Consider the following 25228-nt stretch of genomic DNA (forward strand, 5'->3'; position numbering starts at 1 on the left):
CACATGCGGGCACGAGTGACACCATGACCATCAAGAATTCCCAATGACTAGATCCGACCGAGCAGAGCTCGTTGCCAGGGTCCGTCCATACACATGCCCAATTGGCCACGCAGACTTGATATCAACCAAAGCCAACTTTGAGGCATTTGAAAAGTTTGCAGCATCGTATGGATGACGGAATAATTCTGATCCCTCCTTAGATTCATCATTTTCAACGTTTGACTTGCTGAATGTTTTAGAATATGTGTTTAAAAATGCGTTTAAAAATTAATAAAACTAAAAAATCTTAACACCACTGCACATGGATGTACTGAAATATGACTATATTCTAAAACATCAGATCGAGAGGTTTAATAGAATACTATTTCATGTAATAAAAATACTTTATACAGTCATCAAATGTTTAAAATAAATATAAAGGATAATAAGGCTTCAAAATTATATAAATAGATTATCTACAACGTTTAAGGAGTGTCCAGGATCATGGTTTGAAAATACAATAAAAACTCAATTTTGACCTATGTGGCGCATGTGGGCCCTTAAATATTAAATAATCAAATGAAAAAGTCTGATAAATGCATCGACTGACCTTTCAAGTTTATACACATTGTTAGCTCCACAGGTGAAAAATTTAGTACCTCCACGCGATTTATTTGATGTTTTCTTTAATTTATATCGGTACCTATCTAAATGTGTGCCCTCCCTCTTTCCGTACCTAGCGAAATATCTATTTTAAAGCAACGTCACAAGAATAACGTAATTGTAAGAGTAAGTTTTATTGCAATAAAAAATAACCATATCTATATTATCTACTTATATAAAAATAAATTTCTACTACCTGAAAAATGTTTTCCTGTGTAGTAACAAATACTCGGTCTGAAAGTCGCCAAAATCTTGTTATTTTCATATAAAAATATATTTACCGAAAGCAAAAATATTGAATATTTCCAATATTTGATTCGTATCAAAAACTTTGCAAATAAACGGCAATAAAAAACCGTTTCTGTTATTCACATTGGTTGGTTTTCTTTGAAAAATGTTCGAGTAAGTTACAGTATAATATACTACTCCAATACCGAGAGGCTGTGTAGTGATTCTATGAAAAAATAATAAAAAAAAAACTTAACTTTTCAAACAAAATAATATTATCATTTGTATTTCAACTTTCCCCCGCTTTCTTTTAGATATCAACAAAATTTTGATAGTTCGAAAAAGTGCTTTCGATCAATGTTTCTCAAACTTTATTCAATGACCATTCTGTTGAATCTTATTATTTAAATAATAATATATGTTGAAAAAATATTGTTCGAGCTTTAAATTAAACAACGAACCATCATTAAAACGTGGCGGTTTTCCATGAAGCGAACGATGCGGTCGTTTACATCTTAATATTAAAATATTACAAAGGGGCCTTCGTACTTGTCAGTGCCTTAGACTTCCACGTACCTAAATTCACCATTACTTGGGAGTAGGTTTCGCGGAAATGATTTAATCCTCAGTAGATTTAGTTTAAGATGATAACATAATATACGACTAACAATGTTATATAAAATTTGAGACTAAAATGAATGGGGATGTTATTCTAATTCTGGCTAAGGGCGGCACTGCCTAGAGACATCGGTATCAAATATTATTGATATATTTCAACTAGTCTTGGATGTAGACAGCATAACCATGACATTCAATCCCAAAAACCTTACGAAGTACTAACCAATAGAACAACACAATAATACTACACAACATATTTAATTCTGGCCATAAAGTAAATTAAAGATATAAATGGAGGAACATAATAATTAGCCACCTATCAATGCACCTAACACCTCTAACCGGGTCTAGGACGATTTGGCGCCGGGATAACTGGACGCTACGCAATTCGAAAATAAATAGGCGTTAGGTACATACTTATACGTACTTTAAAAAAAAATATTTAATATTATTATTTATATTTAAATTATTATATTATGATTTAATTTTTGGTGAGAATTTAAATATGCACACGTAAATAATGATTTAATCGTGCATACGTTTAAGTTCCAACGAAAAAAGAGTTTTTCATTTTTATATAAAGCCTTAGGCATGATAATTCTTAATCCGCAATAAATAAAACATTATTTTAAGAGTAAAATGAATTAAAACTACTAAGTAATAGATAGAAACTGATTAAAATCATTGTCTTCGTTTTGTTTGCGTGTCTACGACAGACAATTGTCCTGGCGTCCAGTTGTCCCATTCCCCCCTAACCACCTTGTATAAAAAAGCAAGGGCATGGCTATTTATATACTTATAAAAAAAATATGCTTGTAGTTAAAATAGTTGAGAACATTTTATAAAAAATAAATTCATTCATGTATTGTGGTTATATAAATAATTTTATTCTTTTTATCAATATAATAAAAATACAATTTAAATTTAAATGAAGACAAAATAAATTCGAAATAATGGTGCAGCAGATTTGTATCTCCAATTATACTTCATGAAACCAGTGACAAAATATTGAGAAATCACCGCACATTAAAATACAAAAAAGTGAAAATAAAGTAGAAGAAAAGTTGACACGACCTTTTTTATGTACTGTTGTATCCTTAACAAAGAGACATAAATCCAGAATGTTGGAGAGAATCGGACAAAAATGGTTATTTATGATTTATATGACAATAAAATTTGATATCTGACACAATGAGATTTATTGTGGAACATGTTTGTATGTGAAGAAATCGTGACTTCTTTATCAATGGACCTATATATTGTTATACAAATAATATTAATCTGCATTAATAATACTACTCATTCATTCATAATTATAATAAACTAGCAGAAATGTCAGCATTCGCAAGCTTTTCGGCTAGTCTTATATACATATGCATAAATTCGCAGATTATGTGACCATATCCCTGCTCATATTTATAATTTAATCCATTGCCATTATTGTTCTTATCCACGTGGGTGTGGCGGGTTACATTCAGCCAACTTGGAATCCCATGGAGGTCAAGGCTGCATTTTGTGAGGACCAAATAATTGAACGCTTGTGTGCTACCTGTGCTCCTGTATTTCTATGATAACCGCTTTGACTGGATAACTGCTTTTTATTCCAGATTAGCCCAGTAAATTCTTTACTGGGCATGGTGACTTCGCTGGCGGGCTTTATCAGCTTGGTCTTATTACCCGTTAAAATGTGGCGGAGAAATACAGTATGCAAACCACATTTTTTGGGAATGTCCTAAAGTATATACGGAAAGAGAAGAGCTGCTCGGTTCAACCAGCTGTTGAGCCCATCGGACTGTCCGACCTGGTCGTCACATAGGCCAATTTTGTTTCATTTATTACATTTGCGGCATCATAATATTTCCAACGTAAAAATCTCTTCACTTAAATTGTACAGCAGTTTTGTATTAGTTTTTGTTACCTGTTACAACTTTTAATTTTGCCTCTCCATACTCCTCTCTCCCATAGGTTTTCGTAACTTAAAGTCATACATATTTGAGTGCATGAGTCTTGGGTATGAGTCCTGAGATATTCACAGTCATATAACAATATGATACTTCGAAGAAGTAATTCAAGTTACGGTTTACCCAATGCCACGACAATCACCGTAATTCATAAACAATCATAAACTCATTACCCAACCATATATTCAATAGAGTACTGTAAAACCGTGAGAATGATAGTATTGGTGGGTGAGTGAGGGAACACGGAGCCAGTATTACGCTTCCGCTTTATAAACATTACAGGTTGGGGCCTAGATTGAATCCCTGTATCCCCCCCTAGCATCCAAATTATCCCCTTCTTACAGTCCACTAGCGCCGACAAAAGCCGTCACAAAGCGCCGACATATCACCATTTTTGGGTGATTGTCCACTCCGATAATATAATTCAGTTAATAAACTATTACAGATTTAGTTACTTATATCAATATTATAATTAATTCCTACAATAATATAATAGAAAGCAAGTAGATATAAATTATTAATAATAATTAGTAGATAGATATAATATGATTCCTCTTACGATTTTTTTTCTTTCTTTGATGTCAGTATTTTATTATATAAAATATTAGGGCTGATAACAATTAAATATGGCTGCAACGAATTCCAGGTTCACTCGCATCAAAGCTTTATTCGCCAAATTAATGAAAACCCCAACACAAACTAAATTTCGTTGATTAAATTCTTCAATTTTGCAAACGAATCAAATTACAACCAGTGCTGCATTTATTATTGTGAACAAATTATTTCAGCTGTATAGAAACATTTACCGATTGAACTGGAAATATTCGAAGCTCGTACATGATTTTCTACTCATTGTTTACTGTTAAAAATAGAGCTTTTTTCGATTCAAAAATATTTTCCTCTTCTATATAGTAGAACTGATTTAACATTGTTTACATTAATTTTCACTTTGTTCGACTACATTATTATAAGAATGCTTTATCAAACGGCAAACATATTAATGAAAATTTGACTCAGTATGATAATTATTATTTCAAGTTAATCATCACACATATGACTACACCATAGAGGCTACATCTAAAATTGTACGTATTACATTTCGGAAATATATGATGTAAGCCTCAATGACATTGAGCTACTTTACAAGTTGCTTGTTGGCGAATTTAAAAACGGGCGAGTCGGCTAGTGCGATTGTGATGATGACACACAAAACTATCCACTCGCTCAGAAGCCAACAAGCTAGCGAGTTTAAATCGTCATTTTTGTACTATTTTGGCAGAACGTATTGAATAGTTCGTTTTTTTACCGGGAGGTTGCTACTGCCCTGGTCGCCCTGCTTTGCAGACGCAGTAGGCCTACATGCCAGCGTGTAGCGTGTAAAGTTGACCGGCTTTCAACTTTTCTCGGTAGATTGTTTACAATCTGCTTGTTAGCTTGTTCGATAATGACACTGGGCGAGTTTACAAGAAGATTGTAAATTCGCCAACAAGCAGCTTGTAAAGTAGCTCAATGTCATTGAGGCTATAGAGATCAATAAATTATGCGTTGTTCGTGGACCGTAATGTTCCAATTGTATTAGACCTTTGGGCATGACGAGATGTGTGAAGATAAAGTCATTGTTGCTTGGATGTTGTTATGGGACAGTTTATTTATCGTTACGATAATAAATAAATAAAATAATAAAGATGACAGCGTGAGGTTATAATCGTGGGTGGATGTACTGGTGAAATCGATGTGATCGAGATCGTATTATATTAATAAACTGAGAGACTGGACTTCAGTGGAATGATGGTTGATCGTGTCTATGTCGTGTGATCAGACTCAATTTAAGAGTGATGCGCCGAGTGACGGACTCGATGAGTGAGTGAAAAATTATGAATTGTTCTTCTTATTTATACTAACGCAGTCCATATATTACAAGAGCCCATTGTCGAAATTAACAAATCATAATACACCCTACTGATCTAGTTATGATTGAGGAAACACTGACAATCGTTTTCGCTCTATTGTTTTGTTTTGACAAGAAAACGTAATGCCCGAAACGTAGCTCGAATAGATTTATTATTGTTGTAATACATTTAATAATTTGTATACGCTTTACAACTGTGTATTTTTCCATGATGATTAACTAAACAATACTGAACACAAATGTCAATTTTGGTGGGAATCAGAAAAAAACGACTGCTGTGACATTTAAAAATTCTATAATTCTAATTTGAAAACCCTATACTTACTATGAATTAATAGTATACGTACAATAGTATATAGTTCAGCTGCATTATTAGTTAAGTACAAAATGCAATATTAGTTAAGTCGCTTTGCGCGGTGTGTAACCGAATAGTGTGGGCGTGCCGCGTTGTGAGTTATTTACGAAACTACGATTGTCTGGAATATGTTAAGGCACTACTTACGAGTTACGAGTATGAGAAACCTTAAAGATAATTATCGGAGCAAAAGGGTGCGGTTAATTTTGCAAAGAACGCATTACCGGAGGCTTGGTCTGCGAGCGCACTCTAGAAGTAATTCGACGTCATTTTTTAAATACCTCCTAAACGCCAAATTTAATAAATTTATTTTTAAAATAACGTTTTAAACTAGGGGCGGCAGGTTATATGGAAGTATGGTGAAGCAGCCTGGTATGGTGAAAAAGTATGGTGAGGCGGGCTGTTCATCAAGTTGCGGCAAAATTTCCACGTTAAGGGGGAGAGGCATGCTAACAGAGAACCTACCGGAAAAATACGAAGCTTGCAATTTGAGATTTTTTTTGATGATTTACAATTTCAACTGTATTAATTAATAAATATGTATCCGAAAACATTAAAAAGATTTTTTATTTTTTTTTTAAACTTAAAGATAAACTTACAATTGTAAAAAAATGTAATAAAATGTGAATTCGTTGCAGGGTCAAATCTTAATATTGCATTATATTTAATGGTCATAATTATCATAAAAATTTAGTTTATTAAGTTTTAGATTTTTTGTCGTTTAGATTTTTGACTAATTCATCGTTTTAATATTTTTTATATTTATTTTAAAAAACATCGATTTTTATAAAAATATAAATGTGTATAACTTGAAATCCTTTTTATTTATATCAACTCGAGCTTCAATATTGTGACCATGCCTAAAATAAAATTTGATATAAATAAAAAGGATTTCAAGTTATACACGTTTATATTTTTATAAAAATCGATGTTTTTTAAAATATATATAAAAAATATTAAAACGATAAAGTAGTCAAAAATCTAAACGACAAAAAATCTAAAACTTAATAAACTAAATTTTAATAATAAATATGGCCATAAAATATAATGTAATAATAAGATTTGACCCTGCAACGAATTCACATTTTATTACATTTTTTCACAATTGCCAGTTTATCTTTAAATTTAAAAAAAAATAAAAAATATTTTTAATGTTTTCAGATACATATTTATTAAAAACTACAGTTGAAATTGTAAATTATCAAAATAAATCTCAAATTGCAAGCTTCGTATTTTTCCTTTAGGTGCCTCTTTTCGCCTCTGATAGTATAAGCATCCCCCTTAACATTATATTATATGGGTATTATGACCAAAGTCAATTCTCCGTGATGCCCTGATATTTTTTTATCGCATCGCTATTTCTCGTAAGTTGTCAGCCTCCTTCATTCAGTTGTATGAGAAAGTCGATTCTTTGCCCCTCTTTTTATTTAATACCTCTATGGTTTTAAGTATGAGTTCTCAGCAGGGAACACAAAATCAAGGGAAATGGTTTATCTTCTGGAAAAAGCCATTAGAATGTATAATTCTCGATTGTGTATCATAATATGTATTAATGTTTGTTACGTTAACGAAACATGCATTCAAAACTATTTAAGGACTTTGAATTTCGATTTGAATGTCTTTATCGTCATTAAGTACTCGTAATAAACCATAGCTGGCTCCATAACCTTGGCCCATGGTGACTAGTTTTCGCATTTCCATATTATTAATCTTTCCGTGGCCTGCGGTTTAATCAGTACCTACCTATCGCCACGAAAAAAAACTTGCGGCGCTATACTGCGGACGTGAAGATCTCTCCCTTTAGTTTTGTATGTTCGTAGTGTTTTAGCTTTGCTTTTGTAGTATGTAATATATTATGTTAATTAATTGGAATCATTTTTTTTTAATTATTCATGCTCCTCTACCCCATGAGAACTTTTATTAAATTAAGTACATATCTGTAAACTCATTCAAAGCACACTTGAGTGCATGGCGACTTCAGTCTTGGGTATCTACTCCTGCAACATTCCCATGCGTAAACTGCTGATACTTCACATCCAAAGAGTTTCGTGATATGCTTGATTAAGACCGAATGTGGTGCTGGGCGGGGTTTGGATAGGTCATTACCAAAACATTAGTTAGGTCTCCCCCACTGCCACCAATAAAACGATCCTCTACGGCACCGTATTTGTCGAAGAAAAGAGCTTTTGCGTCGCTGGCATTCCTCTTGGGATCCCAACGAAGACCAATTTTTGTACCTATGTTTCTAACATGCGCTGGACGTGACCATCCCGGTTAGAAGTTAAATTAAAAAAAGCGTTAAACAAAAGTTTAAATCAAAAGCATTCTTTAAAAAAGCTCACGTAACATTCACAAAGTCCGAAGTATACCTACGTCTGTATTCCATTAAAAGTTGTCTCCCAATGTAATCTTGTGATGATCAGATTAATTATATTATATTAATTTTACCATTGATAATTCTTTTATTTTTGATAAGGCTGTGGCTGTGTTGCAGATGAGCCGAGTTTAAACGAACTAACTAAAAGAAAGAGTAGAAAAAATTATTAAAGAAGAGTTACTTTTAGCACATAGAAGGTTTTCAATCGATATCCTCAAAATTGCAATGTTTTACGATGCAGAATACATATTTAAACTTCTCATTATCGGTGTAATTAGTAAAACATTATTTTTTCAGTGTAATCATGCATGCAGGGGGGGGGTAACGTGATTACGCTATCCCTCGGGAAATTCGTATTTTTAATTAGCAGAAGCATACTAATTATATATCATTATAATTAATATAACAATTAACGACCTGGTAGCTTTTTGCATGCGCTTTTGTCGTGTATCAAAGTCAGCGACAAATATCGTCATTAATAATAATTATTTGTAATATGTACCATTTACTATAATACTCGTACTTCCGTCACATGTCGCAGTACTTATACCTATAAGTTAAGAGAAAAACGTGTATAATAGTGTTTGTTACGTTAATTGGATTTCTCACTTGATATGAAAATAATCGGTGGGTGTACTTATTTACGCGCATTAGAAGTTATATTTCTTTGGCGTAACAAAACAAAAACAAAACTTGTGATAACCTAGATTCTTCGACTAGCTTTTAATTATCTTGTTATATTACACACTCAACAAAAAGGACCGCTTATTGGAACGCCGTTGATTTATTTCTATACACCTTAACTTATATTACTAAATTATATAATTATTTATCGTTGTTTTTATTTTTATAGTAACAACTGCCACTGTGACGTTTAATAGTTTGTTTACGTAAGGATTTTTTTTTTGACTATTAATAACCATGTCCTTGCTTTTTCGTACAAGGTGGTTGTTAGTAATTTTGAACAATCACAAACACCCAGGCTTTGAGAAAATAATAATAATTAATTCGCTGCCTAGGCAACGGAACAATTCTAAACTATAATATTATACTGTATAATCGTCACGATTTGAGTATCATACAGTGGCGTAAAAGTAGTGCGTTCGGCTGATAACCGAACAATCGGTGGTTCGAATCGAGTGCATTTATTTTTGTGTGAAAAAATAAATTATGTGTTACACGTCACACACCAAAAATACACTCTGATCTGATTTTCTAAACGCGCCTAAAGAAGTATAACTTCAAAAATAATTAAAATGCACATAATTTAATCACTATCAAATTGATATTAGTTTTTAATAATATTTCTCCCTCCCACCCTTTGCAGTGTAATAGAAAGGCCGGGCCCTAGGCGTGGGTTTGAACTTCGCGTCTGGGAAAACTACATAATATTTTTTCAACATGTGTTTGATCCATTGTTTGAATGGACAAGAACCAGGCAATACAAACATAATGTAAAGTGAGTTGCATTCTGCGTGTAGCTATAATATGGTTTCATTTTAGAGTGTGGAGAGAAATATGGAATGAACTTAAACACGTGTTAAAGAATTTGTTAATATGATTTCCCCAAACACATAATTGTTTTTTTACAATATGACGACATTATATAAATTATTTTTTGTATTTAAACCAATCATTGATTCAAAAATATGCCACTGTCTTTAAATAAGCGAAACCACATTTTTATCCAGGTGTTATTGCCACGTAAACGAAACGCGCATTTGATATTGGAAATATTTGAGATTATTCTGGCGAGCTTTGTATTTCTTGCGTTTTATTTCTCGATCGTCATTAAGTCGTAAATCGAAACTGGCTTCAAAGCTTTGGTCTATGGCGACTCTATTTTGCATTTCTATCAACTCATTATTTTGTTCTGTGATACCAACCATTATTTATTAAAATATGTTGATTTAACGTCCACCTTTTAGACTAGAAAGGCCCATATAGTATGTTATTTAATTTACCACAATTTAATATCTCGCCAAAAAATTACGAAATAATGTTATACTACAATATAATAATATTATACTAATATTGTAGCTTTCAAATAAAATACTATACACGTCGGATAAAAATGGTTTACAAACATTACAATGTATTCCGCTGAGGATCTAAAATAAGTGCAAATTCACTGTATGTGTGGACAATTTTGGCCGATTTTTTAAAATCTCGTGCCTGAAGGAGCAAAGCATAGTCACGTGTAGGGATTCCAATCCCGGGATCCCGAGTTATTTTCGATACCTATGAATCCCAGGATTGGTTAACATAATCCCGGAAAATATAACAGAAAAAATACTTTTATTAACAATTAACTAAATTAGAAATAAACTGAGTTTGAATGAAGTTTGATTTATACCCATATGTAAGTTGCCGATTCATTTTATTTTTTCACATTAATTATAAAAATGAGAAAAATTGGAAAAAACAATGATTCGCACTTTTAACAAAGTAATTCCACAATGATCTCATACGTTTTACGTCAGTTTCATATTTGGCTGACTAATTGGATTTATGAAGCGGGAAGGCCATATACCACGATTTGCTTTACTATTTTAAATCTCGCTAACCCATTCATTAAGTCTTTACTATCAGAAACAGCTATCTCATATTAAATTCACATTATTATTTGTATTACAATATTATTTACTCCATTAAACTTTTGTATTTTTAAGATTGAACGTACACAATATTAACTATAAAAATGTCTTAAATAGTATAAATTATACAAGATTTATTTTTGACCGATTTTATCAATGTTATTTGTAAATATTAAAAAATGGTACAGTTCGGTTATGAGGAATACAGCGGAAAACACATTTTGAAAATACCCGATATACTGGATTATTTGTTAGTTTAGTTTAGGTTAGGTTGGGTTAGGTTAGGTTAACCTAACAAATAATCCAGTATATCGGCTATTTTCAAAATGTGTTAGCCGCTGTATTCCTCAAAACCAAACTGTACCAAAAAAATATATTAACTATGGAAAAAATGCCAATCCCGGGATTGTCAAATTGTAATCCCAAAATCCCGGGATCAGAATTTTGGCTCGGGATTGGATTCCCTAGTCACGTGGAATGTTATTTTTAGTAAAGTGCGCAAGTTGTGACTAAGTGAACTGTCCAAAATACATTTGGTTGTAATATTTACAGGTGTGGATATGCGTTGGATTTCAAACGTACATACATTTATGTGGGGGAAACTTGATTTGCGATAAAATGTATTTAGATTTAGGTCTTACATGCCACTCAATTTGGTATTGAGTCTCGGAGACGAGGACATGATAAAAAAAACCTTCGAAGGTCGTTAAGCCAAAGTAGACCTTCAATAATATAAATGTGTCGTCAAATGAGAGGCAGCCAGACACGCGGCTTGTTCTTACGCATGCGCGTGATGAATAATTCAATTCGCGATTCCTCGAGCAGCGGGTGTGGAAGCCCGAGGCCTCTGACAGTGAAATCTTTGCGAAAACATGGCCGAAACCTTAAAATTATTGCGCCCCATGAATACATAATTAATTCTTTTAAAGGTTCTATCATAATACGGTAATATTATTATTGGATATATTTTAATGAAAAGGCATCAAATAGCGAAGTAGTTATAAAATTGTAGAAGGTAGAGTACTTATAAAATATAAGCCTGGGAGAGATTATGTATAAACTTTGTCAAAAAAGTGCATCTTTCTCCATATGTACCTACTCGAAAAGTATATTCATTATTGGACGATAAATGTTCTGATAGTAGACAATATTATAATATAGACAGTGACGTCCCTAGAAAAGTGCCGCTCTTTAGCGGACTAAGAATTTCTTTCATTTTTAGTTTCAAGTTTTCTGCAAGTTCTTTAGGTTTACCTATTTTATCATGTATTTTGACTGCCTTATGATATACACAAAAAATCTTTAAAAATACATAGGAAATTAGAATATTTTCACAAAAACCTACTCTCAAACAGTGGTGATTTTTAGGTACGTGGAGGCCTGTGGCACTGACAGGTTTGGAGACTCTTTTTGAAAAAAAATGTCTGTGCGTTAAACAGCCTTTACAATATGTATTACAATGTAATAATAACTATGTTGTCTTTAGGATAAATTCTGGGGGAGGTGCTGTAACCAAATAGATTCTTAACAATAAATAAATTAGGATTTTACAATGAAATTCCAGAAGTATATTTAGTTCACAATTTTAACACGTGGATAACTCATCGCTAACCAGAAGGCGCTATAATCGAAAATGGGAGGAGTTTGTTAGTTCGCAGTTTTAACACGTAGCCAAGAAGATCTTGTTGGACAGTAAGCTTAAAATTACTCTAGTGAATAATTTAGAAAAACGGACATATTATGTTTTGACATCTTACTTACTACAGAGTTCATTTTATTAAATTCCCAACATGTTATCTAGTTCGATTATACCAGCAGGTAATGGTAATTAATTGCGCTTACCGAATATATCTATTAATAATGAGTAGGTATCTAATTATCTATTACGGATTTTTCAAACACTTCAAAATTGTTTTTTTTAATATTGCATCCTTTACTTAGTAGGTAGGTATACTCATAATAATAAACTATAATATTTGAGACTTTCAAGGTTGTTTTTAACCGTAATAGATTTTTAGGTTTCCACCGTGTCTACTTCTTCCTTCTTTTCTTGACGTTTCGCACTCGTTGCAGAGGCCATTATAAAGATTATTAGGAAGTGTAGTGTAGGTATATGAATGCAAACGTCGCTCTAAGAATGCAAAAATGAATCCGATTAGCTAAGAGCAAACTTTGCTCAGAGTAATGTGTCAATCGTTACGACCAGGGATACCAGATCGAATATTGGATTTTGCCGACAGTGCCGGAAGCCATGACGTTTTTAACCGTAACCCATCAACAATATTAATAATAATAATATAATATGACCTAATAGATTAAACAAGTGGCTAATATACATTACAAAATCTATTTAGACGCCACTTTGTGAGGAGTATGTAAAGTAAAGACGTATATGAAAAAAAATACTCTTAAGCTACCCGCATCCTATTTCTAACGTACTGCTGCATAGCACCTCGTTATATTCCAATAATCAATTTAATCAATTGCCATAACCATGTAATAATGACATTTTCCGCATTCTGACTTTGTACTTCAGATGAAAGCTTACCATCTGATACAGGCTGCAGACTAATTCCCATTTAATTCGTTGTCCATTTGCTAAGTTATTGGCAGAGAGGAAACATTCGGTCATACAAGTTAATCCTTAATTCTCTCCACGAGTCTTGTGGACCGGTCTTCGCTCGACTACACCGCACCAAGATCGCTGCTGCATTGTAATACGGGCTTAGAGAATAATGCATTTTCAAACAATTCGTGCTTTTAAAATATTATGAAACGTTTATTAGAGACAATTTCCCCAACTTCTTTCTTTGGTAATATAACCTGCATGACAATTAATTAATGGTTTATGCTGTTTACACTTAAATACATTTGATAAAGCCTGATACTAGGATACGGGTCGCCGGAATAGTTCAGTAATATTAGAGTTTTACCTGTAAATAATTCCCGTAGAATAGATACTTTCCATAGTGCGAGTACCTGGTAACAACATACTAAAAAGTAACATTAGTACATGCTGTGCTATGGCCTCCTTCTTAGAAAATGGTGGAAGACGTTCAGTTTTTGAGCTATATCTGATTAACGGCTAAAAACAACGAACAAAAAAAAAATAACAGTGAACCTCCTTGTCCTAGGAATCTTATCGGATGCGCAATGTCTTGGACATTATGCCACTTCTGGAAGTGGCGGAGTCACGAAAATCTCCTTATCTCAACGCGGATGATACCTTATAACTTTCCCTGCATTATCGTGGAAAATATGTCCGAAGTATGAATTTTTTCTGCATTTGGTAGTAGCTATCAGTTTTTTTTTCTGATTTTACCGAGGGTTTGACTGCTACTCGCTGTCATATCGCCTATTCTCTTCTAGAAGGGGATCCGTTGATCAGGTCCTCACTCCTATTCTGTTAAATAACTTTACTATTTTGCCTAGCTCTTCCGTCTTACCCACCGCCAGGACACTCTTCAATTCGTCGACATTCTCATAGATATCCGTAATTCGCAGCTGTACTCTGTGAAGTTCATATTTAAGGCATTGTAGTGCTATATGTACAATGTCCTCTAAAACATGACATTCATCGCAGAGCTGCGATTCGCTTCTTCCCATAAGGACATCAAATTTTTTGCCAATTGTGTGCTCTGTTCTTAGCCTCAGTATTAACTTAAGCTCATTCCTCGTCAAAGGAGACTCTACAAACCAGGGCACCTCTGTTGGTGATGGTCGAATAGACTTATTCTATTTTCCCTTTTCTAATGATGCCCTATGATGAAAATATATCCACATACTTTGGCCCATTTTCTTTATAGCCTCATTCCTAGCTATAAGTTTTCTTGTGTTATTAGCTCGCCTTGAAACCTCTTTATTATTAATATGATCAACCCAGGATATCTTATTGTAACACTGATACAGCCATATCTTGTAAGACTCCAGCATTCTGGTTATTCATTCTTTTAACGTCCAGGCTTTGACTTCGCAGACCAGTGCGGAAATTATGTAGCACCTGATTGCTCTCCATCGAACACTCAGACCTATGACAGTATAATTACATATTGATAATATTGATTCAAACGATCAAAACATGCTAGAGCAGTAGGCATTCTTGTCTTACACAGCACAATGAATATGGGCATGACAGAAAGAATGTTATGTTAGTTACCCTCACATGGCTTGAAGAAAAAGATAAGAGTTAGTCGGTAACTAGCCCTTCATGACTATCAGAGTCTAAATAAAAATATTTACAAGATAAAAGAACTTTTTATATACAACATTTTTAAATTCTGTTGAACCATATAAACTTGACTTGACTAGCTTAAACAATCAAAAAAAATTGTAATTGACATGTCATATTGATTTCCATAGTAACGCACGTATATATTAATAATTTATTTGCTAGGACCCCAGACCCCTAACAACCAATAATGGTGTCGAAATAACTTTTCATACAAAACAGAATTAACTGAAAATGAATTCAATTCTACTTAAAGATGGCTAAAAGTATTTAAAAAAAATGCATTGGCATCGTGTTCTGATATATTCTAAATGTTTCAAATGTCTAGCTAGTCGGGAAGTTAGTTAAAAATTGAATGCAAGATTTGTACTGGACAAACAAGAATACGAGCTAAGAAAAACGTTGTAAAATAGAAGCCTTTCGCGCCAAATTGCGTGTACCTACCAGCAGATATTACATTTAAAAAAATACTTAATCCCGACGAAATTCACTGTATCAATTGCCCGTGACACTTTTAAAGTTATTAAATAAACGTTCACCTATGTTTTTATTATTCCCATAAGTATCTATGTGCTATATATTGTGTGAAAAGGAAAATATAACGAATATCCAATTACATCGAATCCGTGGTTTTAATTCAAGTCAAAACAAAACCTGCGATATAAACCCCTCGATATCACTATGTATCATAAAAATTATAAATAATTAATGACAGCGATGAATTGTTTGCAGCTGAATTCTTTCCGCCCAGCGATCGTGAGTTGCATTTTGTTTGCAGTCACAACCGCCCAGATAAAAATAGATGCAATCGCAAATCCATTTGTAGCCAAGATTAATGCCGCTCCAGGAACACGTATTGTTAATGCCTAACTGTAACTACTTTCCAACTCACACAACTTGATAATAATGTATCTTGAATTCACAAAGATTAACCGTTGAATGGGGATTGAAAGAAGGTATTCAGAGAATTCTTTTTGACTGTTGTTCCTCACCTACAGATTGAGTAGGTATATTACGAGCAAAGCTGTTCAGGGGCGAATTATTTCCTTGACGCCGATAACGCAATCAATTCGCCAAAAGATTTAAAATGAGGACAATATTTCAAACCAATCGTACTATTAAATTTTACTAAATTAAAAAAATATGGGTTATTACAAATCACGAATTCAGTACTGATTTATGCTGAAGGATTTTTGTTTTAATTTAATTAAATCCGCGACAATTCAATATGAGATATATTTTCCGTTCACATGATATAGAATAGAAGACATTATTTAATATAAATTGATGGAAATAACAAAAACAGGTAAAAATTTAAGTAATAATTGTCAATAAGTCACGGGCAGTCGGAAGCCAACAGCGGTGGAGTGAGGTTGTACAACTTCGCTTGCGTATTCGGGACGCTATTCGCCTGGTTACTCGCGAACGGTTATAAATACGGGATACAACAAAAATAATATTGTTTGTAAATGAATTTGACAATAAACTCAACATGTGTGGTCCCATGTGATTTTGACAATCAGTGCCAGTGCTTGAGAAAAAGTGAAAAATATTTATTGTTGCACGGATAGTGCACTTTGTGCGGGGAGTGCGTCAAACGCTGTGAAGCGAGGGGTTGTCCACACTGTTTTTTGTTCACACTGTTGCGCGAATTCCAAGACCGCGTGAACGGCAAAAGCAATAAAATGGAAAACACCACGATGGAAGTGAATGAAACCAAAAAAACGAAGAAGAAAAGAAACGATGATGAAGAGGAAGTGGTTGGAGAAAAAGAAGAAGAATGGCAGACGGTGACCTCTGGAAAAAAACCCAGAAGAGACTCTGGGGTCACTCCAAAGGGAAACCAAAACATCGTCATGATAGCGACGGGAAGTAAAATTCCATTAAAATTGAAAATAGCGCAGATGCTGCATAAGGCAGGAGTAAAAGTACAGAAAATTTACAATAAAAATTTAAAGACGTACATCCAAGTAGAAGACGAAAAAGAAGCAGATAAAGTGAAACAAGCTGGAGAACTCAAAGATCTCGGTTTTGTGACCAAAGAGAATGACTCCTGCTCTTATGGAGTAATAAGAAAAGTCGATATTGATATGGACCTCCAAGAACTGCAAATGGAAATCAAAAGTGATGCAAAAGTAATCAACCTTAAGAGGTTGACAAGAAAAGGTGATACAGGAGAGCTGACAAAGACCTCGTCAGACAGTATTAAATTTGGGGAGAAAATATTGCCGAGAACAATTTACATATATGGAGTCTCTTTTGCTGTAGAACCGTATGTATTCAGGGTTATGCAATGCTACAAATGCTGGCGATATGGGCATATCGCGAACAATTGCGGACGTACAGTAGAAACGTGCCCTAAGTGTGGTGAAAACCACAAAACCTGCGAAAAAAATGAGGAAATTACGTGCATCAATTGCAAAGGTAACCACGCGGCAAACAGCCAAAAATGCCCAAAGTGGCAAGAGGAAAAGAATTGCAAAGAAGCAATGAAAAAAATGAACATACCTTTCAAGGAAGCAAAAAAAAAAATGTTAAATAATAGCTATGCTGACATATTAAAACAAAAAAAAAAAATCGTAGGAAGAGATGAAAGCGAAACAATTCAAAAAACTAAGGAAAACAAAAAGAAAGAAGAAGCGGTGGTAGAAGCTTCAGGCTCAACAATAATATCTACAGGTAGTAGCGTAAAGCCTACAAAAAATAAGAAAAATTCAAAGGGGAAGACAGAGGTTAACGCGATGGGAGAAATTATGAAAGTCTTGCTGAAAGGGGGAGACTGGCAGCAGATCATTAAACAACTAATAATTAAAGCAGTGGACTGGGTATGCAAACAATTCAAAGAAGGACACTTAAAGGAAATTCTAGGGGAGGTTCTGGAGCAAAATGGATAATAAAAAAACAAATTAGGATTTTACAATGGAATGCCAGAAGTATGAAGCAAAAAAAGGATGATATAGAACTCTACTTAATAAGACAAAAAATTTCAATAGCATTAATCTCAGAGACTTGGCTGAGGTCTGAATTAGACTATCTGAAATTCAATGATTACACGATGTATCGAAAATACAGAAGGGATGGATACGGAGGAGAGCGATTCTGGTGCATAAAACACTGGCGTCTAAAGAAGAAAGAAAGAAAGACGGAAGAGCTAGACAAAATAATTATAAAGCCATTTAACAGAATAGGAGTGAGGACCTGATCGAAGGATCCCCTTCTAGAAGAGAAGAGGCGATATGACAGCGAGTCGCAGTCAAAGCCTCGGTAAAATCACAAAAAAAAAAAAAAAAAAAGTCACGGGCACTTTGTCATTATTAAGGGATGAAACACTGTTTTATTTTATATTTTTTTTTTATTCATTAAATAATTCTCAAGAATCAAGAATGTAACATTCTTTTATTGAATATTCATAATTTGAAAACACTTCTGAGAAATATAGATTATCACTAGAAAAAATAGCTTTTTGAGAAAAATACGACACCCAGCAATATTCGAACGGGCGTCCCGTAGGATTTGTGCTCATGTGCACTGACCACTAAGCTATACGTGTCCTATTTAACTGCTACAAAGTTAACTAGGTAGTGGTTTTTACAATACTCTGTGAAACGCTTTCTTAAGTGCGTTACTTTTTGTATTTTAAATCAAAATATTATTATTATCTCAATTACTAACCGGTGTCAAGATCTTCAAGATGTCAAGCCTTCTCAATAGACTGGCTCCACTACAATTAGTATTCTGCGGCACGCAAGGCCCGTGTCAGTGGAAGACCCGTGGCTATAATGAATTAGCGCAACCATCTCGGGTATACAATGTTTGTTTTATTATTTTGACGCGGCATGTCCAAAAACAAGGCAGCGCCGATGACACAAACAGACACTAACGGTTTTAATAATAATTTTAACCCCTAGGTCATCAATCTCTATTTCGAAGGTTAGCAGTCGTAGTTTTAGCTGCAGACAAGGTGTTCATAGCTATACTCAATGTTCGGAATGTCTGAGTATGGGGTATGTACACGGAAAAGTACGAGAGTGCGTGGGGTAAATGCGGAAGTTAGTTGCACCTGCAAGATATTCTTAACCGCCCCCTCCCGCCGCCTTTAAAAATCAATGGTAAATTATTATGGCCATTTTTTTCGAAATGAAACGCCCCATAGAATTTTTCTGTGTGCGTGTCTGCTACTGGTATATACACATTAGAGTCATTAGACATATTATAATATACAGTCTTTTAGCTTAAAACATGACTAATAAAACAAAATGAATTTAAGTTAACCGGTCAAAGGAAGGATTCTATGAATGCTATTGAAGTAGAATGCTTTTCTTATTTTATCTGCTGAACACACATCACATTTTAAGCTTTGTAATGTGATATATTCAGAAAGAATTAGGAGAACTTAAGACTGGTGTTATATTTTTCTTAGTACTGCAATCCTGTTGATATTATAGTCTCCTTTTGATCAGAAAGAGTTAATCCTTTTTGAATTATAAATTTTGTCGTTTTTATTATGCAATTAATATTTTAAAAATCCTCGATGAAATATTGAACCAATAGAGAATGGAGCACACGCATTTTGTATGCCAGATGAAGAGTCTGACGCTGACCACTAAAGCCGAGATGCATAGAAGTAGAATTAATGTAGAATTGCATAAAATCAAGCCAACGTAAAAATGCCATGCACATATTAAAAAAGAATGACAGCTGCGAAAGTAGTGAGTTAGTAATGCAACATCGCATTCAGTCAGATTTGATACCATCTCTTAAACTTTGTTTGCCGAATAATTATTCAAATTTGTTTTAATATTAATTAATACTACTATTTTACTTAATCATCATTTGTGGCACTACAGCCTTTTGTGGGTCTTGGCCTCCTTCGTAAACTTCCTCCATCCTGGACGATCCAGTGCCGACACTCTTCAATTGCTTTGACTGGGCATTTCCGGTCGTCCAAGTCTTCTTTTGCTTTCGGAGGTTACGTACATAGGCTGCCTTGCTGGTACTTATATCCTTCGGCATTCTATGAACGTGGCCGATCCAGGGCAGTCTTTGAATTCTCATATGCGACGTGATCTTTTGACTCCCATAAAGTCCTCATTAGCCATGACCTCCAAAATATCATCTTCTTGAATAGCCACAAAGATTCTTCTCAAAACTCTCCTCTCAAAGATATCCATATTTCTCTCAACCCGTTTGCTGAGTATCCAGCATTATGATCCATACCATATCCAGTTGTATATAACTACTACTATAAGGTTGTTTTGGTTTTCCTGCTTTTCCTGCTGAGTGCCTTGTTTTTCAGAAGCCTTTGCAGACCAAAATAGCACTTATTGGCGAGGGTGATCCAGTGTTCGATACGTCGCTTGTGTTATTAGTTTAAATGAACATTCAGAGGTAAAGGTATGAAAATTACAATATAAATTAATAGTTAATAATATTATAATCGTTAATTAATTAAATAGTTGCTTTATCAGTGATTAATTGCATAAATTAACGTATTATGTATTCTATGGATACAGCAGTAGCGAATAGTGGAGGTATGCTATTAAGATCCGCCATAAATAGTGCACATTACACTTTTTAGTCATACGTATTTGTTTTTATTGAACTAAGACTACAATTTACAGATGATATTAGTATTTATATTAGTAGTGATATTAGTTAACCAACCATTATAGTTTTGGTACCTACTTATATTATTTTGGGCGATACGACAAAATTGTGCACACTTTGTTTTCGTTGGATTAATAATACATATTACACATATTGTTAGCTATATTTTTTAATTCACTGAGCCCTGCCTAAACTAAACTCTAATAGATACAAAATATTTTTATATCTATGAAGTATTCAAAGTTATATATGAATTAATTGCATAATTTTAGATATTTTATAGATAGACGAGTATTTTTTGAATATCATCTATTATGTGCATGGTTTTCACAGGGATTTATTGTATTTTAAAAACTAACCAACACCATTTATAAACTGTAGTCTTTTTTCAATGAAAACAAATACGTATGTCTGACAAAGTTTAGTGTGCATCATTTATGGCGGATCATAACAGCCTACCTCCACCCTTCGCCACTGGGATACAGTATACTTACGGTGTCTCATTAGTTGTTTGTTTCTAAGAAAATCATATAGGCTCTTACAGAGTGGATTTTTTTTAAAAGGGTTTTGTTTTTACGAAAAATGGATGTTAACCACCTAGGTAGGTACTTGCTAAACCTATTAGGTCCATAGACAATATTGAATTTGCCAAACTCATGACATTATAAGCCTGACGCATAATCGCTTCACCGATATCACGGTTGTATAATTATTTTTATTGTACCTATTAATTCATATTTTTTTTTTATTATCATTGAAATGAGTTACGTATGAAATTAAGATGGCGTATTTTTAGATTAGTAAATCTCAACCGTGTTGATAATATAACAAAACGTATTTAATACTGCTGTCTTTCGTATTTGCATATATAATCTATAATTAAAATAATTTTCCACGACATTAACAATTATTTATTTAATTTCTAGTTAAAATGTGACTGTTGTCTGATCAATCACAATCAGTATCACGCGCGCACACTATTGTAAAGTATGATGTTTACTCTGACGCTCCTAATCTCCCTAATGTAGTACACGGCATACACTACCAACCCAAGTAGTAATCATTGCAAATATTTCGTATTTATTACACACGCTATCTGACGAGTTTTAATTTCCGTCGACGAGATTTTTCAATATTACGCTTCTAAAGTTTTGGAAATTGTATATTTTCAATAAAAAATACTTTATTAAAAAAAAGAATTCAAATACCTACTCGTATTAATTGTGTATATTATTCAGTTTTTTATAAATTATTCGATTATTTACAATTAGTTGTGTAATAATTATAATATACAATTATTAGATACATCAATATGATACGATTCCGATCATTATTTCCTTAACATAAAAGTATTTTTTTAATTTATTAACGATGAAAAAGCCCGTCATACGTCATCGTATCACTAGAATCGTATTGAATCACTCATGACTTGCCACATGAGTGAGAAAGGGAAAGATGTAAAACCCCATTCTTTAAACTGAGGTGTAGTTTCTGACTGAACTTTTTAATTGACTGTAATAGAACGGGATGATTTAGATGCTGGGGGGGAAGGGGGGTATACCAAATATTCCAAGCACTGACATTTAATGATGATGAGGCTGGCTCCGTCGTCTAGTTCTCATTCACTAGCACTACCACTCTTCCGGTTACACTTCACTTTTTGAGTCACTCTGTGGTTTGTTGAATTTATAATTGGGTAATGAGTTTGATTGTTTATGAATTACGGTGCGTTACGCGGTATTGGACGAACCGATAACTCGTAATTGAATTATTTCTGTGATGACGTTAGGGTCAAACATGTACAGGTCTTGACGCATTTATGGTCTAGAATCTAGAAGTAATTGCCTGTCATTTATTTATTAATGTATCCGCTACTGTAGTGCCTGGATGGCGGCAATAATTGTGGACGTAGGTAGAGAATTTATATGGGATTTACACTACCATAATTGGCCCAGTTTCCTTTAACTGTCGTAGGCTCTTTGCACATTAAATGAATAGCATGACGATGAGTGCAATGAGTGCCTAAAATAAGACGAAAACATAATTTTCAGGGCGAATATGAAATTCTGATGAGAAAAGTTATTGTTTAATAAGTCAGTCAAATATAATACGTTTGTTCAAAGAAGAATGACAATGGAAAAGTTTTGCAGATTTTGCATAATATGTAGATTACAGGCTACTTATAGTTGGAGATGCCTGATATACGTAATAAAAATAACACATTGAAAAATAATTACCTGTGGATAATTATCGTACACATATTAATTTCTACGACATTCCACAGTACCTACGCCAATAAAATAAAATATATGATACCTAACAATTCTCGAAGTAAATCGCATCTTACAAAGAACCAACACTAAAAGTCGAGCGACTCGGCGATAATTCAAAACGGTGTAAATATTCCCGTCAAATATTTATATGCAAACAAAGGACTCGCAGAGAGCAAACAGGAATAAATTTCTCACTAAGTGCACTTATCTGCTTGTAAAGATAAACACATTCTCATACCGCGGATCGCTTTATTAATTATACTAGTTGGCCCTTTCGAGGAAATTTATTCTCGTTTGCCCCAGATGTGCATAGTTTCGTTTGAGGATTCGAGATGGTAATAAATAATGATCAACATAAATGCTAATTGAAATAAGCTTTTTATTAATATATAATAATTGAAATTAAAATAAAAAAAAACCTTCTCGAAAAGGTATCAGTGAAAATCAATAATTAAAATTATTTACTATTTTGTTGGCGTGTCTTAAATGAATAAAAGTGAAATGAATGAATGAGAAAACTTGAAAATGTCCCTCTGAGGTAGACGAAATCGGTCCAGATTTTTTTTTATTAAAAGTGGATTAACTACTAAAAAAATCGGTATGTGTACTTATGTACGCGCGTTAGAACAATACAAAAACAAAACTTGTGATAACCTAGATTCTTCGACTAGCTCTTAATTATCTTGTTAAATTACACACATAAGAAAACGGGCCGCTAATTGAAGCGCCGTTGGCTTATTTCTATATACTTTAACTTATATTACTAAATTATATACAGGTTTCTCGTTGTTTTTATTTTTTAAGTACCAAATGTCACTCTGACGTTTAATAATTTGTTTAGGTAACGAATTGCAAGTGGCCGACAATAATAAATTCACTGCCTAGGCAACGGAACAATTCTAAACTATAATATTATACTGTATAATCGTCACGATTACAGTATCATACTGTGGCGTAAATGTAGTGCGTTCAGCTGATAACCGAACAATCGGTGGTTCGAATCCAATCAAGTGCATTTTTTTTTCTGTGAAAAAATAAATTATGTTTTTCATGTCACACGCCAAAAATACACTCTAATCTGATTTCCCAAACGCGCCTAATAACCACCGTATAACTTCAAAAATTTACGTTTTATTAAATTAATCAATAATTGAATGCAGTTCCGCCATGAATTGACAGTTAATAACGCAATGAAAGAGAATAAAAGTGTCACAAAAAATCTCATCAAATCTCATTTTAACCCTCCAGCAGGACATGATGCCTAATCACCAGTGGCAGGCTAAGGCACATATAGGCTCGAGACGAGACACTGATTTTGAGGCCTTCATGATAAACAATAAAATAAAAACTACCAACGTACTTAGCAAAAATAGCAATGTATCTCTTTCCTATCTATAACAGTGATGACACAATTATAGTATCAAAACCTTATATTTTGCGAAAAAGTATGCATGTAGATTTATCTTTCAGTATTTATATTATAGACCATTTTGACATTACTTGCAGAGATTTTATTTTCCTTTCGGCAATATTTTATAATTAGTTTGTGAGAAATACAGATCTTTTTAAGATTCAAGTATAATTTATTAATAATTTCATAGCCAATGCAAACTGTTTCGAGGACCCCCTTTAAATTATCTGATGGATCAATTGTGTCACCTGCGTTGATCAAGAAAATCGCCGCTGCCAATTACAGTAGTATAGTAGTACCAGTAAAACATTAGCTAACCAACCTAGTTTGAAAAAATTTTAGAAACAAATATTGTGATCTAATCAGGAAACGTATCACCTACCCACGTCAAGCAGAGTTGTTGTCGCGGCCGCATAGCTCTAGTTTTTGGAAACCTCCCGGAGCTTTCCCATTAGAAGCGATTTTCTAAATCTAATAACATAATATTGACGAGAACTACACCACTGATGTCATATCGACTTTAGGAAAAAGGGCGTAACCCTCGATTTTCCGAAAAGTGCTTTTATTAGATATTAACAATGTATACAACTAAATACACGTTCTATAATAAGGAAATACGCCGCAAATGCCGGTTTATTATCTAAATTCAGGTTTTAATTGAGATTAATTAATTTTTAGTTTATGGAAAAAAGCATTTTATCCTCAATTTTAATGATTTTTCTGTGATAACTTCTTCAATTATTATTAGATCAAAAATATATTACACCAAATCATCAATCATCATGCACTCAAAGTCTGTGCCTATTTTAAAAAAAAATATTAAACTAAAATCACTCAAAAAACGTTTTTTGCCTCTCCTGTAAAATTTGTTCTGTGAGAGTTACGCCCTTTTTCCTAAACACGGTCGATATGCATAATGAATCAAGGGTTTGTATACTCGGTATCCCAGATCATGCTCGATTTGTCATCCTGAAAATTCAGTATAATGGTAATAGTTTTTTTGTTGTCAAAATTCGCATAAG

Source organism: Rhyacophila brunnea, unplaced genomic scaffold (assembly GCF_057557595.1).
Source record: "Rhyacophila brunnea isolate RB1 unplaced genomic scaffold, BYU_Rbru_1.0 scaffold_17, whole genome shotgun sequence".
NCBI lineage: Eukaryota > Metazoa > Arthropoda > Insecta > Trichoptera > Rhyacophilidae > Rhyacophila > Rhyacophila brunnea.